This window comes from Molothrus aeneus, chromosome Z (genome assembly GCF_037042795.1).
Source record: "Molothrus aeneus isolate 106 chromosome Z, BPBGC_Maene_1.0, whole genome shotgun sequence".
Taxonomy (NCBI): domain Eukaryota; kingdom Metazoa; phylum Chordata; class Aves; order Passeriformes; family Icteridae; genus Molothrus; species Molothrus aeneus.
Genome location: NC_089680.1, coordinates 35734894 through 35748894, shown reverse-complemented (window position 1 = coordinate 35748894; position 14001 = coordinate 35734894).

Sequence of the window (14001 nt, the reverse complement as noted above, 5' to 3'; positions counted from 1 at the left end):
ATTGAGTGTTATCCTTACAGCTGTGGACAGTGCTTTGAAAAAGTAGAATGTCAATGTGAAATGCAAGGTACTATTCTTTGGAAGGCTTCATCAACTCCTTCTGGACAGAATGTCCAGCACACAGCTGGGCAGACACATCATGGGATGGGAGAGCAGCTGGTTCATGGGTCAGGCACAAGGGGTTGCAGTGGATGGGGTGACATCAGGTGGCCTGTGACCAGGGGGGCTCCACAGGGCTCCACCTCAGCTCTGTGCTCTTCAACATCTTCATTAAAAGAGAGACTCAGAAAGACTGAGCATAAGGAAGGTTGTCCCAGAACAGGATGTATGCCTGTGCATCCTGCACACACCCCATGGGCTGCTGGCTGGTGGAGTTGTGTAAGAGCTAAGGAAGATGTGAAATAATGCCAGCAGCTACTTCATTAAAAAAAAAAAAACCACAGAATTTCCATTTGAAGCCTAATTATATTCCTTCCTACCCTAGCCTTACTGATATCAGCCTTGGCAGTTTTTTCTAAGGCAGGTCTAACCAATCAACATAATCTGCAAAAAATCCAGCACAATATCCTGAACTGAACTTTCCTTAAAAAAGTAGATTAGATTGAAAGCCATACCTAGAAACGAGTTAAAACTTTTATTGGATGAAACATTGAAACATTCTGTGCTTCTTGAGCTGTGACTTAATATCTGGGACCAAAATTTATTTGATTATACAAGCTTCTCTGGTTTTTTGTTTGTGTGTTGGTGGGGTCGGGTTTTTTTTTTGTTTTTTTTTTTCCTTTGTTTGGTTTTTTGTTTGTTTTTTTGGTTTTTTTTTTTTTTTGTTTTGTTTTGTTTTGTTGTGGTTTTTTTGTTTTCTAGAGAAAAATATTAATATGAGGATGACATGAGATGTTGTTCAGGAAAGAATGCTCTTGCAGAAACAAATTTCAGAGTGGAAGTTTTTCAGTCTGGAGGGAAGGGGTCCTGGAAGGAGTCTTTCTAAACTCTCTCAAGATGCTCTTTGACAGCTCATGTAAAACAAACACCTTTATCAAGACAGATGTTTTGGAGCGAACTCAGCAGAATCATGCTGGTACAGACTTTGGGTGAGTGAGAGGCATGTGGCTGGCATTTTTCTCTGACTCATGTCAACAAAATGATGTTAATGTGCTGGTGGTATATTGCTCCCCCAAATGGAGCGTGAATTATGTGACTTTCTATATGGCCCCCTGTAGAGAAAGCCCTTCAAAGACAATTATAAATGAAAAAAAATGCATTTAAAAATAAGGTTTTTTATTTTGAAGCATGGTAACTTGGATCACCTTCTAGACTAGTACCAGAATTTTGCATTTACCAGAAATGTAGACAAAATAGACAGCATTACTTGGTTCAGCACTTGTATATGGTGTAATAAACACTGCCATTTAGTGTGGAAAAAAGTCAGTTCTTTTTTGCCATATACAGCAACATGGAAAAACATTATGTAGCAAGTTTATTGCCTCTGACCTTATGCTTCCTAAATGGCATCAATAAATACTGAAGATGCCTGTGACATATTTTTGGTATCTCAGATTACACATTTCTAGAGTTTAGGGAATGCCTGACCAGGACTGAATTTCTCTGGCACATCACCTTTTTTTTCAGAACATATTGGTCTTGGATCTATCCCAAAACATACACAGGGATGGTCCAATGTTTACAGTCTTTTCCTCGGAAAATTCAACTTTTGTTTTGAATGCAAACTTAGTAATATCATCATCTAAGACTGTTTACTGTTCATCCCTGAAGAAGAAGTACAGAATGTTTTAGAAAATTCCAATCAATTCTAGTAAGTTAGACAATGTTAAACTAACCTATTTGTTTTGGATACTTCTTTGTCTTTTCTATTTACTGTTATTCAGATTTTTCACAAAATGGCAAAACACAGTTAAGAACACTCCTTTTCTGTGTTCCCAGATCATTACCATATCCTGAATGCCCTGTCCTGTTACTCTTGAAGATACTGAAAAACTTGATTTGAATATGGGCAGAAAATTACCCTAAGTGGAAGGTTTTGTTAGTTGGAAATCCCTTATTTTTTAAAGGGCTTAGTCCTGTAAATTATTGAATGTTGACAAGCAAGGACTGATGATATTCAGCTTCCATTAGGGGGCTGAGAACACTCAGTAACTTGCAGTACTCAATCAAAATTAGCAGAGAGAAATATTTCAAGTGCAAAATACAAAGTAATACCTTCTCTGGCATCTCTATTATTTTATCACTGTATAAAACCTGAATGCTGTGTGGAAATTATACCTTTTCAGATATATCAACTTTTTCCAAAGTTTAGACACATTCTTACACTGTGATATTTGCCACATTCTGTTCATGCTTGTAAGGTCGTGACTAAGATAAATAGATTTTAGAGAAACATTAGAGTGGGAGTATGTGGGAGGAATTTAATTCATATTTTTAGCAGAGAGAATTTTAAAATCTTGTTGAATTTTGTGCTCGATTCCATCAGAAGGAGATATGACAATGGATCCTGAAGAACATACATCCTTATAGAACAGCACAATTAGAATTGGTGTAAAATGGAATATATCATGGAAAGCTAGTGACTAACATCTGAGGAAAACAATTTTAAATCCTGACATTTAGAAGCATGGCAAATGGATGCTGATGGCAACAAGATTTTAAATAACTTTGAAAGGGTGTAAGACTTGGCCCAGTTTCTCTCTGAGCTAGTCACAGGACTCCCAGTGCATGTTAATGAGAACTGGATGAAACACCAGATCCTGAAGATTTTATCTGGCACACCATGAGTCCCCACTGTGGCACAGCTCTGCCAGAACCATGTCCTGTGCTTTCCTTCAGGACACTGCCACTCCTACTCCCACTGACCTCTGCCTGGTTGCTTCAGAGACCTGTGGCTGAGCCAAAGCAAGACTATTTTATGTGTATTTCTGCTGCAGTGATAGATTTATTTTGAGGAAGGTGAAGACCATATTTGGAAGGCACAAATGAGATTTCCATGGGATAGACAATGGTAAGTAATACCTTCTCACTGTGAGTGAGAATGGACCAGGAGGAAATAGAGCATCCATCTGATGCATTTAGGCCTTTGTCCAAGTTGTTTGAGTGATATAGGTATAATCTGATTGAAAGACAAGCACATCTCTTGGTAAGATAGGAAAGATTACAAGCCTAGGAATAAATATTTGAAGGGTGAGCTCTTGAGGGACAGCAAGGGATGAAAAGAGAAACTGTACAGCCTTATGCAGGAGTCTAGGAGAGGAGTCAAGAAGTCCTAGGCTAGGGAAGGCTGGAGAGGTTATCAACAGGCATGGAAATCAAAAAGTATGAGAGGGTTTGGCAGAAAACATTTGGAGGTTTATGTAACACTATCCTCTGTTGTTTACATCCTGTTGTAAAAGAGTAAAGCTGAATTTGGGACAGGACTGTAATGTTTAGTTGATTGAGTATTGTAGCTACAGGACAGTGACTTTACTGGAGAATGAACACAGGAAGAAAGTTGATATTCCAAACTAAATAACTACCTAAATCACAAATCCAATAGAAACAGGCCTGCAAATCATACTTTTTAAACATGTGGTTGGTTTTGCCATGACAAGATGTTTCCTGACCTTTTAAATTGTATTAATTGGGTTCCTTAGGAGTCTTTGAGACAAAAACCTCAGAGCTTGACACAGACTCAAAATGCATATTTTTTCCATAGCTGCTGGTAGGATGCTCTACAAACTAAACCCCATGAGCAATGTGTTGCATATTCATTTTATTTCTCAGTTTGGCTGTGTCACTGACCTTTCTCTTTCCTCCCATGTGCTCAGTAACACTTCCAGCTTTCCTCAGCCTGGGACTTTGTGTCAACAGCAGCTGCAAAGAGGATGCTTGAGATGATCCTTTGCAGCCAGCTTTAGAGGCTGGGGTGCTCTTAGGATGAAGGCAATTACTCCATGCCCAGGAACTGACTGTGCCACTCTACTAGAGCAGTCTGTGCACTGAGCCCCCTTGATGGCTAGCATGGCTTGGGCACTGCTGTTTGCACTGGAAAGCTGAGAAGAGGAAGGGTGTCCTGCAGCACCTTAGTGCTGAGGTGACTTTCCAAGCATGATGCTCAGTTCTGCTCTTCCCTCAGGCGTGATCAGAGCAAGTAGTGTTGTCATGTTGGTTTGTAGACATAATGCAGCTATTTGAGAAGCAAAAGAATGGTTTGTTGTTTAGTGCTAGTTATGTGACACTTCCAAGTCCTACTCAGAAGCTGCTGTTAAAGGTTTGCCCATGCAATCTGGAGCTGGAGCCAAGATGCAACACTCAGGGGTGTTGAACCCACCTGTGCTGTTCCTGTTTTAAATATTCTGTGACTTTAACTGAATTGATTGCATTCACTCTAAGATCACTAACTGAGAATATCTGTCAAGGTGTCATGAATGTTTGCAGAGCAACCATGTTAATCAGCTAGTTTCAGTCTGCTTGTGTACTTACAGCAACGTGGCTTCACGACACGCCTCACTTAGCATTCATGCAAAAAGTGGCAGGAGCCACAGGGAGAATAGAAAAACCTCTTGGGACCTGTGAAGAGCTGCAGTATAGGAAGGACAGCATGCTGTGACCCTTGGAAGCAGACTGCAGGCACTTCCAGGAAGTAGGCTTCCTCTCTGGAGGGATTATGTTGGTTGTGTTGGCTTTGTTCGGTTACATAGGAACTGCATCTTCACTCTCCTAGGTGGTGGTGACTCACTGGAAAGGAAGGGCTGAGAAGCCAGGAAAGGGAGTAAAGAAGGTCCACAGCAGGATGTCTGCTATGCTCTGGCTCCTCTGCACTAAGCTTAAGTTTTTAATCCTCATTGCTTTTCCATTGCACATTCATTTAAAATGCAGGCTCTGTGTTTTGAAGGGCATTTTGTAATGATTTTATCCAGATTCAGATTGTTTGCAATCCAAAGGGAAAGCATGCATTCTCTGACAGGCAAATAGAAAACGTATCTGAGCACAAATCAAAAGAATGTCTACAGCCTGCACATTCTGTACCCATTACTGAATCCCCAAGGCTCTTTCTGTTTGATTTGGTGCTTTTTCTTCTGCTGGCTCTGGTTGGACTGGGTGTAAACACAACAGTGGATCAGAATGGTTAAAATGACATAACTTATTGAAAGATTCCATGTTTCAAACTTAGATTCAGGTGAAAGCTACCAAAGGAACACCTCCCAGTTGTCTCAAGTAGATCTTTCTCAAGTAGATCTTCCTTTCTTCCTCTGTGTTCTTTAGCACATCAGAGATTTGCATATCCAAACTCTATAGGTGCTCTTCTGATACCAGTTTGATCCCAAACAACCTCAGATTCATTGTGTAATGAGAAAAGGGTATTTGCACTAAGTGGAGAGAAAAATTGTTTCTACAGCACTGCTTAGGAAAGAGCATTTCATATCCCATAAAAGAAATTATATGAAACTTACTGTACATGCCAGAAAAAGCAGCCTTTAAAACAGATGCCTGATCCCTGAAATAATTTTCTCTCTCTCATTTCCCTACCCAGCAAGTAACTTTTGTTTATCAGCAAATCCACTCAGCCCCCTAATAAGGACCTAGAGTAAACATCTGACATGCACTGCTTTCGAGACCCTCTTTGTTTGGGCACGTATTGTTCATTTCTGTGTCTTTTGTATACTGCCAAAAGGAAAGGCAAATGATAGAAGAGATGTTTTACATTATCAGTTGTGGCAGAGTTTATTCCTGTGTATATCTGATCCTCTTTTATTGCATTACAAATGATAAACTGCTGAGCATAGAGAGGTCATTAATGTCAGGGTGTATTTTCACACTGGATTTTTAATTTTAAAATGTATAAGATACAAGATAGCCAGTTGTCAAGTTTCCTAATCATTTGCAAAAACCTGTGGAAATCTCATGTAATAAAAAATTTCTTCCTAATATCAACTAATTTTAAAATATGAATGCCTAGTCTGTTTGCATTAGTAAGATCTCTTTCCCTGCCTGCCCAGTTACACAGTTCCTGTTACCTGTGTCAGTTTTGGAGTGACTTATCAAACATACCCCCAGTTGCTACACACCAGTGCCAAACAAAACAGCAACACTGAAACCTGTTAAATGTCAGACAACACAGGTGGGGGAGAGAGGGTGTGGGGGAAAAAACCATAAAAGTAGAAAAAAGCCACGTGTAGATGCTCCTGTAAAATACATGTGTATCTCAGTGCACCTCTGTCCTTGTCATAATTTTCTTTCTTGGGAGAGCTTGATAAAATCAATATAGGACTTTGAAGGGGGAAAAATAACATGGACAGGGGGACTGTGTGACTTTTTTGTCATGGACTTTAGATTTCTTTGCTGCATGACAGGACCTGCTGTCATATACGCTACTTGCTTAATCTTCAGAAAAAAGCTGAAACTCTAAGAATAAATCTATCAATGAAACAACTTGTTGCCTTGCCTTCCAGCTCTGGATCTTGCAAACAACAGCCAGATTTCAGAGCTAACTGAGAAAAAAAAGTTAACCAGGAAACGTTTACAGCACAGCCTGTGCCTCAGTCTAATATCACCCTGAGAGCTGAACCATCAGCACAGCCGAGGTGGCTTAAGACTTCCTAGCCAAGGTACCAGTTTTCAGCCTCTCATAGCTGAAGACATGTGGATGCCTTATTGTGCTCAGTTTTAAGCAGGTGAAGGGCAATATTTAAAGATGTTGTCTTTTTCTAGACAGGTTTTTTCAATAATCTTGACCCCTAGATTCCAGGACTGGTACAACATACACCTGCATGGCCTCTTCAGAGGACCACTTCCAACATGCCAAAAGAGATTTTTTCCCTTCTCTGTGGGATCACCTGATTCTTTCCTCCAAGAGGGAGGGAGGGTTTACCTAATTTCAAGCACTACAGAACCAGATCAGCATTTCCTTTTCCACAGCAGCCGTGCTTTAATTGCAATGGTTGAGGCATCTCTCCCTGCTGCTCCCCAGCTAGGATCCTCATCTGGTCCCTGGGGGGGCAGAGGGAGGGTGGTGGCAGAGACCCCAGGGACTCAGGACTTGGTGTGGCACAGCCACATTCTGCACACCCTGTGTTTGGGAGAGGATGTGGCCACACACCAGCAGTCAGCTTGGCAGCTGCGGATGGGACTCAAATGATTTCACTGTTTTTTATCTTGCTCCTTATGCAGTGCAGCTGGGCTGCTTCACAGGGGATGCAAGGTCTTACTGGTTCCATCCTGTGAGTGCAGAAGGACATTGGTGTTAAATATGGTGCAGGACATGGGAAATGTGTGGCGTGCAGCCTCCAGGATGCTGCAAGACATTGTGCATTTACCCTTTTTTGTCACTTTCTGTGGCTGCACCAATCCTCACCAGCCCAGCTGCACAGCTCTCCAGGAAGGGAAATGATTACAGGCTATTTGCAGGGGTGTATTGTGTTATCTTCAACTCCACTTCAGATCACACTTCCCTGGGTGTTACATCCCATTTCCATGTCCCTCTCATCCTTTTATCACAACCTGGTTTCCTGTATGACTCCGCACCTACTTGCTGTTGTGTGTCACTTACACTGCTGCACTGCTGCACTGTCGTGCCCCAGTTGTGTGTGTGGCAACAGCCTAGTCTCACCATCACAAAGCACAGTGCCTGCTAACTCTCCAGGTATGTGACCTGCTGCCCGGACCGGTTTGGCATTCTGCACTTAACTTTGTGCTGTCCCATCCCAAATTTCCCAGTAGCCAGCTTGGGTGTGCCTGACTGACACGACAGGTTCAGCACCTGGTGTAGCTACAGCACACACATACTTCCCTCTAAAAAAATCTAACGGCACAACCAAAGACAAATAATGTTTAAAATAAGTTTACTACTATGATCATTTCCTTCTAGCCCTTAACTACCTTATTTCCCCCCCATAGTCCAGTGGTTTGCATGTTTGAAGTCTCAGGGATTTTCAATCTACAAACCCCTCCCCAAAAGGTCCCCTGAGGGTTCTGCCAAATTCAGTTATCAGTCTTGTTATAGATGGATAATGAGATGATTGGCTCTTGCAATTAAGGGATAACTATTGTGTGAATATTAAGAAAAGCTTTAGTGACGTATAGGTATGTTATTGTAGTTTAGATGTCCTCTGTTCTCCCCACAACTCTTTTTCCCCCCCTTTATTGTGACCATCAGACAGCCGGGGTTGTCTAGGCCAGGTAGAAAGAAGGCTGCACATGTGTCCCTTGAATGGGGCAGTTTGGAATGGAAAAGCTTAGGGGGTTGCCTAGGGGGTGCAGCATGGCAAGACCTAACCTCTAATCAAGTTACAAGAAAGCAGTCTCCACTGATTAATGGCAAAGGAGCTGACTGACAGACTTTGGGAAGGGCCAGGGCTGGCTGATGCAACCCCCAGGGGTATAAAAGACTGAGCATCCATCTTGGAGATAAACTGGCCATGTGGTATCCGCAAGTTCCCAGTGCTGCAACTTTTTCCTTATGTAGTCCTTTGTTGTATTTCTGTTAAGGTTTAATAAACCTTTTTAAATTTTCAAAGTGAGCAGTTGTTTCTCACAGTCTTATCTCCTTGCGCTCCTCAGCTGATGTTCAGGCAAGGCAGTGACAGCTGGCCTGGTTTTAGCTCCATCAGGCATCTAGAAATCTTCCATTTTCCATCTGGAAGAACTCACTTCCCTGAATTATAAGGTGAAACTTCTTCAGTTTTGTGTGACAATTAATACTAAACCACTGTTCTTCTTTCCAAATCTAAGGTGAGCAAATCTTTGGGGGTAAACAGTTTATTTGATAATTGTTGCTTCCTCCCCTACTGAAGCTCAAAGTGAATTCGGTTGTTACTAGTGATGTACCTTCAACATACTCAGTGCCCCACGGTGGGAGGCCCAGAAGCAAGTTGTTAAGCTGTGGAGGCAAATGCCCTGTCCATTTCCAGAGATGACTCACACCTAATTTATTTGCAGAGATGTACTCTTTCATGTGAAAGTGAACCTTGCTCCTTTTGGCATCTAAAAATGATCTTTTTTCATGGCCACCTTCCCCATCCCCTTCCTCCCAGCTGCTGTTTTTAGCTGAATTAGGCAGGCTGTGCTTTCTGTCCTAGAGGAATGTTTTGTAATGCTTTGCATCATTGCTGCACTCAATGCAAAGATACCACAGTTAACCAGGAAAGAACCCCAGACCTGCACAGAGTTGAACTGCTGGTTAATACAGAAAGATGGTGTTTGTCTACTCCTTTGGGTAGACAAACACCATGAAAATATAAGATCATAATCCTTGTCACCATTAAACACACAAAGCATGAAAAATAATATTTCCTTTCATATAATAAAATCACTCTTTTGTGGCAGAGCAGTGCAGCACATCTTCTTAAGAACACCACACTAATCAGTTTATTAGATACTTGCAGTAGCAAGGGGTTAAGGAAGGAATAAAGAAGGAGACTCTTTTGTCTATTCCACTGTTGGGAGGACAGAAAGGTGGAGTGGGGCAAAAGGGAGAGAAGGAGGAGAGAAGGAGAGAAGGAGAGAGGGAGAAAGAGGGGAGTTTCTCTTGCTGAACTGTGAAAAGGTGCTTGTGCCCATATTCATCCTAAAGTACAGAGCGCCAACAGTCTTCTGTGTTTCCCCAGGGTAATAAAAGGGAACAAGTTTCCTCACAGCTGCCTGCATAGACTGGCAAAGTACAGGAAATGTGGGAACAGAGGATGAGGGCAGCTTCTCTGGCTGGTGCCTCCCCATTCCAACAAGCAGCAGTGAGGGAGCTGAGGGAATAGAATTCTTTCTGGCAGCTTCAGTAGGCCCTCCAAAAACACCCCAGAACATCAGATCCTAATTGTCTTGGGGCTTATTATTCAAATGCATTGCTGAAAGTGAAAAAAGTTTTTCTTCCTCCCTACTTTTTCTCTTCCCACTCTCAAATTTCTGGTCTTGATATATTTTTCTTTTACCCTATATTGTAAATTAGGACTGACAACACCATGTAAGAATGTGAAGAAAATAAATTTAGAAGAAAAAGATCATCCTAACATCAAAACTTGATGGTAAAATAGCATTCTAATTTTTTTTTTCGTGAATATAGTTTAGAACACTGGGGAAATTGTAGATATTAATTGATGATACATGTGTATAAGCATATAAATATACGTGACTGGGCAGCTGTTTAGTTATGTCTGAAGGGATTGCTCACCATTAACAAAACAAAAAAGACTGGAAACTGTGTTCTTGTGATCTCTCACATAAATTAAAACTACATAGGTGAAAACTGCCCATGTTTGGATTGAATGTATATCTCTTAATTGTTTACATTTTATGTTTTCTCTAACAGTAATCAAAAACCAGAATAATTTCAAGTTGGGCAACTTATTATGTAAGATAATTATAATAGAATGATGGAGTAATCAACTCTCATTACATAATATTTTATTATTTTAGCAAATATTAATATTTTATTGTATATTTTATATTGCTAATAATGTAAATAATACACTATAAAATAATACCTATAATAATCTTCATTAATTATATATAATAAATAGTTGTCGCTATTAGCAAATTGCTCAATTGTTATTATTCTCAAGAATAATCAAAACCGAATAATGGAATAGTAAATTATTCCAGTAATTCTTGTTACACTGAAATAAAATCTAATAATTTCCTATGACTACAAGGGAAGTAGACTTGATGACATGAATGAGCATTTTGTCAGAGAACTGGCTTTTAATTTCTTTGTTTTCTGCTGGTTCATTTCTTGTGATATGTGGAGTACAAGGGGCTTGGTCTGGCCAAACAGCTTGTCTTGTGGTCAGCTGCCTCATTGGGTGGCCATCAAATGCCCTGCCAAGGTTGGTGATGATTCTACTGAGAAGGAACAGCTTCATCAGGGACTGCATAAGAGCCTGGGGATTTGGTCTGTATGACAGGCAGGTGTAACCTCAGATACATATAATATGTACACATTTCTTCAGTATTCTCAGGTGTTGCCATTTACAGCCTTTCCTGCTAAGCCTGTTAAGTCTGCATATTTATGAAGCAATTGTCATCATACAAGGGGTGAACTCTACAGTCACTCTTCTCCTCTCACTGTCCTCTCAATCTATGGATCTGGCAGGTGGACAAAAGAAATCCTCAAGGGAGAGCATGCAGATTACAGTCCCTGCCAGGCTCCTTGATACACATCTATTCTTTCACCAAAGCAATTATCCTGTGACCTTGCAAGTGTCCAGAAAAACCTACGCCACAAAAAGACTGAAAGACCTATCACAAAAATGAATCAGGCCCAAGAATATCTCTCAGATACTTTCAGTATTTGTGACTGCCAATAAGCAACATGGATGGAGAACAGAACAAGGGTAAAAAGGCTTTTCTGGAAGGTGGGAGAGATAAGTCAGCGTGACAGGAGATGGCATTTTTCTACTCTCATAGAAGACAGGACTGCTCTTCAAACTTCGACTCCATATCAGTCAGCGGCAAATTTCATTGGTAGGATATTGCCAAAACTCAATCCCAGTATTCCCTGTATCCACATGGATGGGGTGGCAGGTAACATAGTGTGCATGTCTTATGTACTGTCTTATTTACTGTAAAAACTGTGTAATTGGTTTCTGTCTGCACTGAGCTCTTTACTGGGGTTTCATCTTATCCCTGAAGCCCTTATGAGGGTTGTAGCAATAGGAATATTAGACAAATCAGTGATGCCTTTTCCTGCTTACCTACAGTCTTCTCTGATATACCTGCTTTTGGATTTCAAATCTTCCCTCCCTTTGAATCACAGCTTTGTGTGCCATGTTTCAAGGCAAATGTTCAATTAATGCAAATTCTCTTTAACTCAGCTGCTGCTGACAGGAGAGATGGTTGGTGTGGTGTTCTGCTTTTGTTTCGTCCCAGTTTTCCCCTACCCTGAGCAGCAGTGGTTTGTCCCTGCCTTAGGCAGTTTGCTGTCAATCTAGTTACTCCACCCAGGTTACCATGGCTTCTCGATGTATCCAAGTTCTCCCCACCCCAAGCCCCTTGTCTATCACCCAGCAACCCATCCCTTTCTTCTAGATTCTTCCCTCCTGGGCGTTGGGTGATTGGACAGGAGCTAGGGCCCCTCCTCAATTTTTCGTTGATTTGTTGAGTTGGCTTGTCACTCGCAACATGTATCTAAGTTTTGATGTTCCTATTCGTTGATGTAAGTGTACACCCCTACCCACCCCCTGCCTTTATAAGTTGCTGCACTCCAGTTTTCTGAGTCTCAGGTTGCTCAGGCCATTCCAGGTTGCCCCTTCCTGTCCTGTACCCGCCAAGTCAGACAATAAATCTGACTTTTCTCAGCTGCCTGAGTCCTCCCTTTCTTCTCGCGTGCTTCGTGGCTTTCGCCCTCCCGTGAACTGCGGACCCACGGGTGCGGACCTGACTCAGAGTCGGGCAAGCACCTGGACTGCGAGCTGGGCTGTGGAGTGCCGGGACTCCAGCCATCCGCGCGGCCGCAGGTTGGTTCACACATCTCTGCAAAATCTGAGACTTGGAGCCTTATTTTAGGGACTCCAGTGATTCAGGAGTCTTTGTGTGCAGGGAGTCCTAAATTTTGTGAGAAACTTTCTGTTTTCCAGAGTGCAGGCAGTGGGATTGCAAAACTGGACCAACCCTTTAAATGAAGTTGACTGAAGTCACCTTTGATTGTGTCTAGATAGAAAACATAAAGAAGATCAATAGGTCTAAGTAGTGGTGCCTAAAACCAGCATAAAAGGTGTTTCAGAGGTTTTACTTTGAGCTGAGGATGTAGGTGTTACCTCTCTAAGATGCTGCTGCCTCAGGCCTAAAATGCAAACTTAGGTGGACCCTGTTCCAACCCCACATCATATCACAACAGATACAAGTTTTCCATGATGTCTTTATGTTCACTGTCCTGTGCTGAATTTATTCCTGGGAACTGATGGTTAGAGAGGTGATGTCACCACTTCACCCAGGTATTTCTATCTCATGTCAGCTCCCACTCTGAGTTAACTGGTGGGCTTCTGCTTCCCCTCAAAGGCGCTTTTTCCCACAAAGCTCAGTTCTGTTCTCAACAAAATGTTAATAAATAGGTAGGAATGTGCATAATTTTTAGAGTTACAGAATAAGGAGATTAATAAAGAATGACATCTGTAGTGTACATGCAATTGTTTCTGCCATCTTCCACGTGATCCCTGTGCAATTGCCCGGGCACTTGCACATGTGCAAAGCAAGTCATACTGTCAGGTTATTGCTTTTTTTGCTTTTTGTTTTTGGAAGTGATTGGTCTAGGGGATTTCCCATCTTAAATAATTATAATTCTGTGCTATTCATCCTATTTCCTAGTAAATTTTTCTTTTTTCTGCCAGTTTTCCCATGACACTTTGAGAAAGCTTCCTTTAAACTTTGAGCAGACACTATAATTATTATCCTATCTCTGGGTGATCTTAACGGATCTTTCCAATATAAATGATTCTATGCCTGTGTATTTCTTACTTCCACTTTTCCATAGTGCTTATAGGAGCCCAACACTGCTCAGGCTGCTGATTTGCTCTAAGAGTTCCTAACCTGGTAAAAAACTGGATGTGACAGCAGACCTCAGTCTTTGAATATATGAAAGCTGATGGCGTCTGAAATTTGGGTAAACAAAATTTTCTCAATTTTGGCTTCCACAAAAATAATTTTTAAAATCCACATGGCTTTTCTGCTCAGAAAACATGTTAAGAAGTTAAGAATTATTTGCTTTTTGAGGTAGGGGTGTCCCAGAAAACTTCATACTGAAGCTAAGTGATAAACTCTAAGGCAGTGATCCATGTGGTTCAGTGCAAGCCAACCATCAGCACCTTTAAGGAGAATTGGTTGAGCTGAAGCACTCATAACTTAACTGAAACTGGAAATTTTGGCTGAATGTTTATTCATGAAATATGCTATATTTACTTCTAAATGTGAATGACCTAGAAAATCTGGCAAAATAGTTTTTGAATTTTTTAATTATAATTAAAACAAACAAAAAAAACACTAAAAGAAGTGGTGGCTCTCTAATCTTCTGGAATGTACAAATAAATTCCT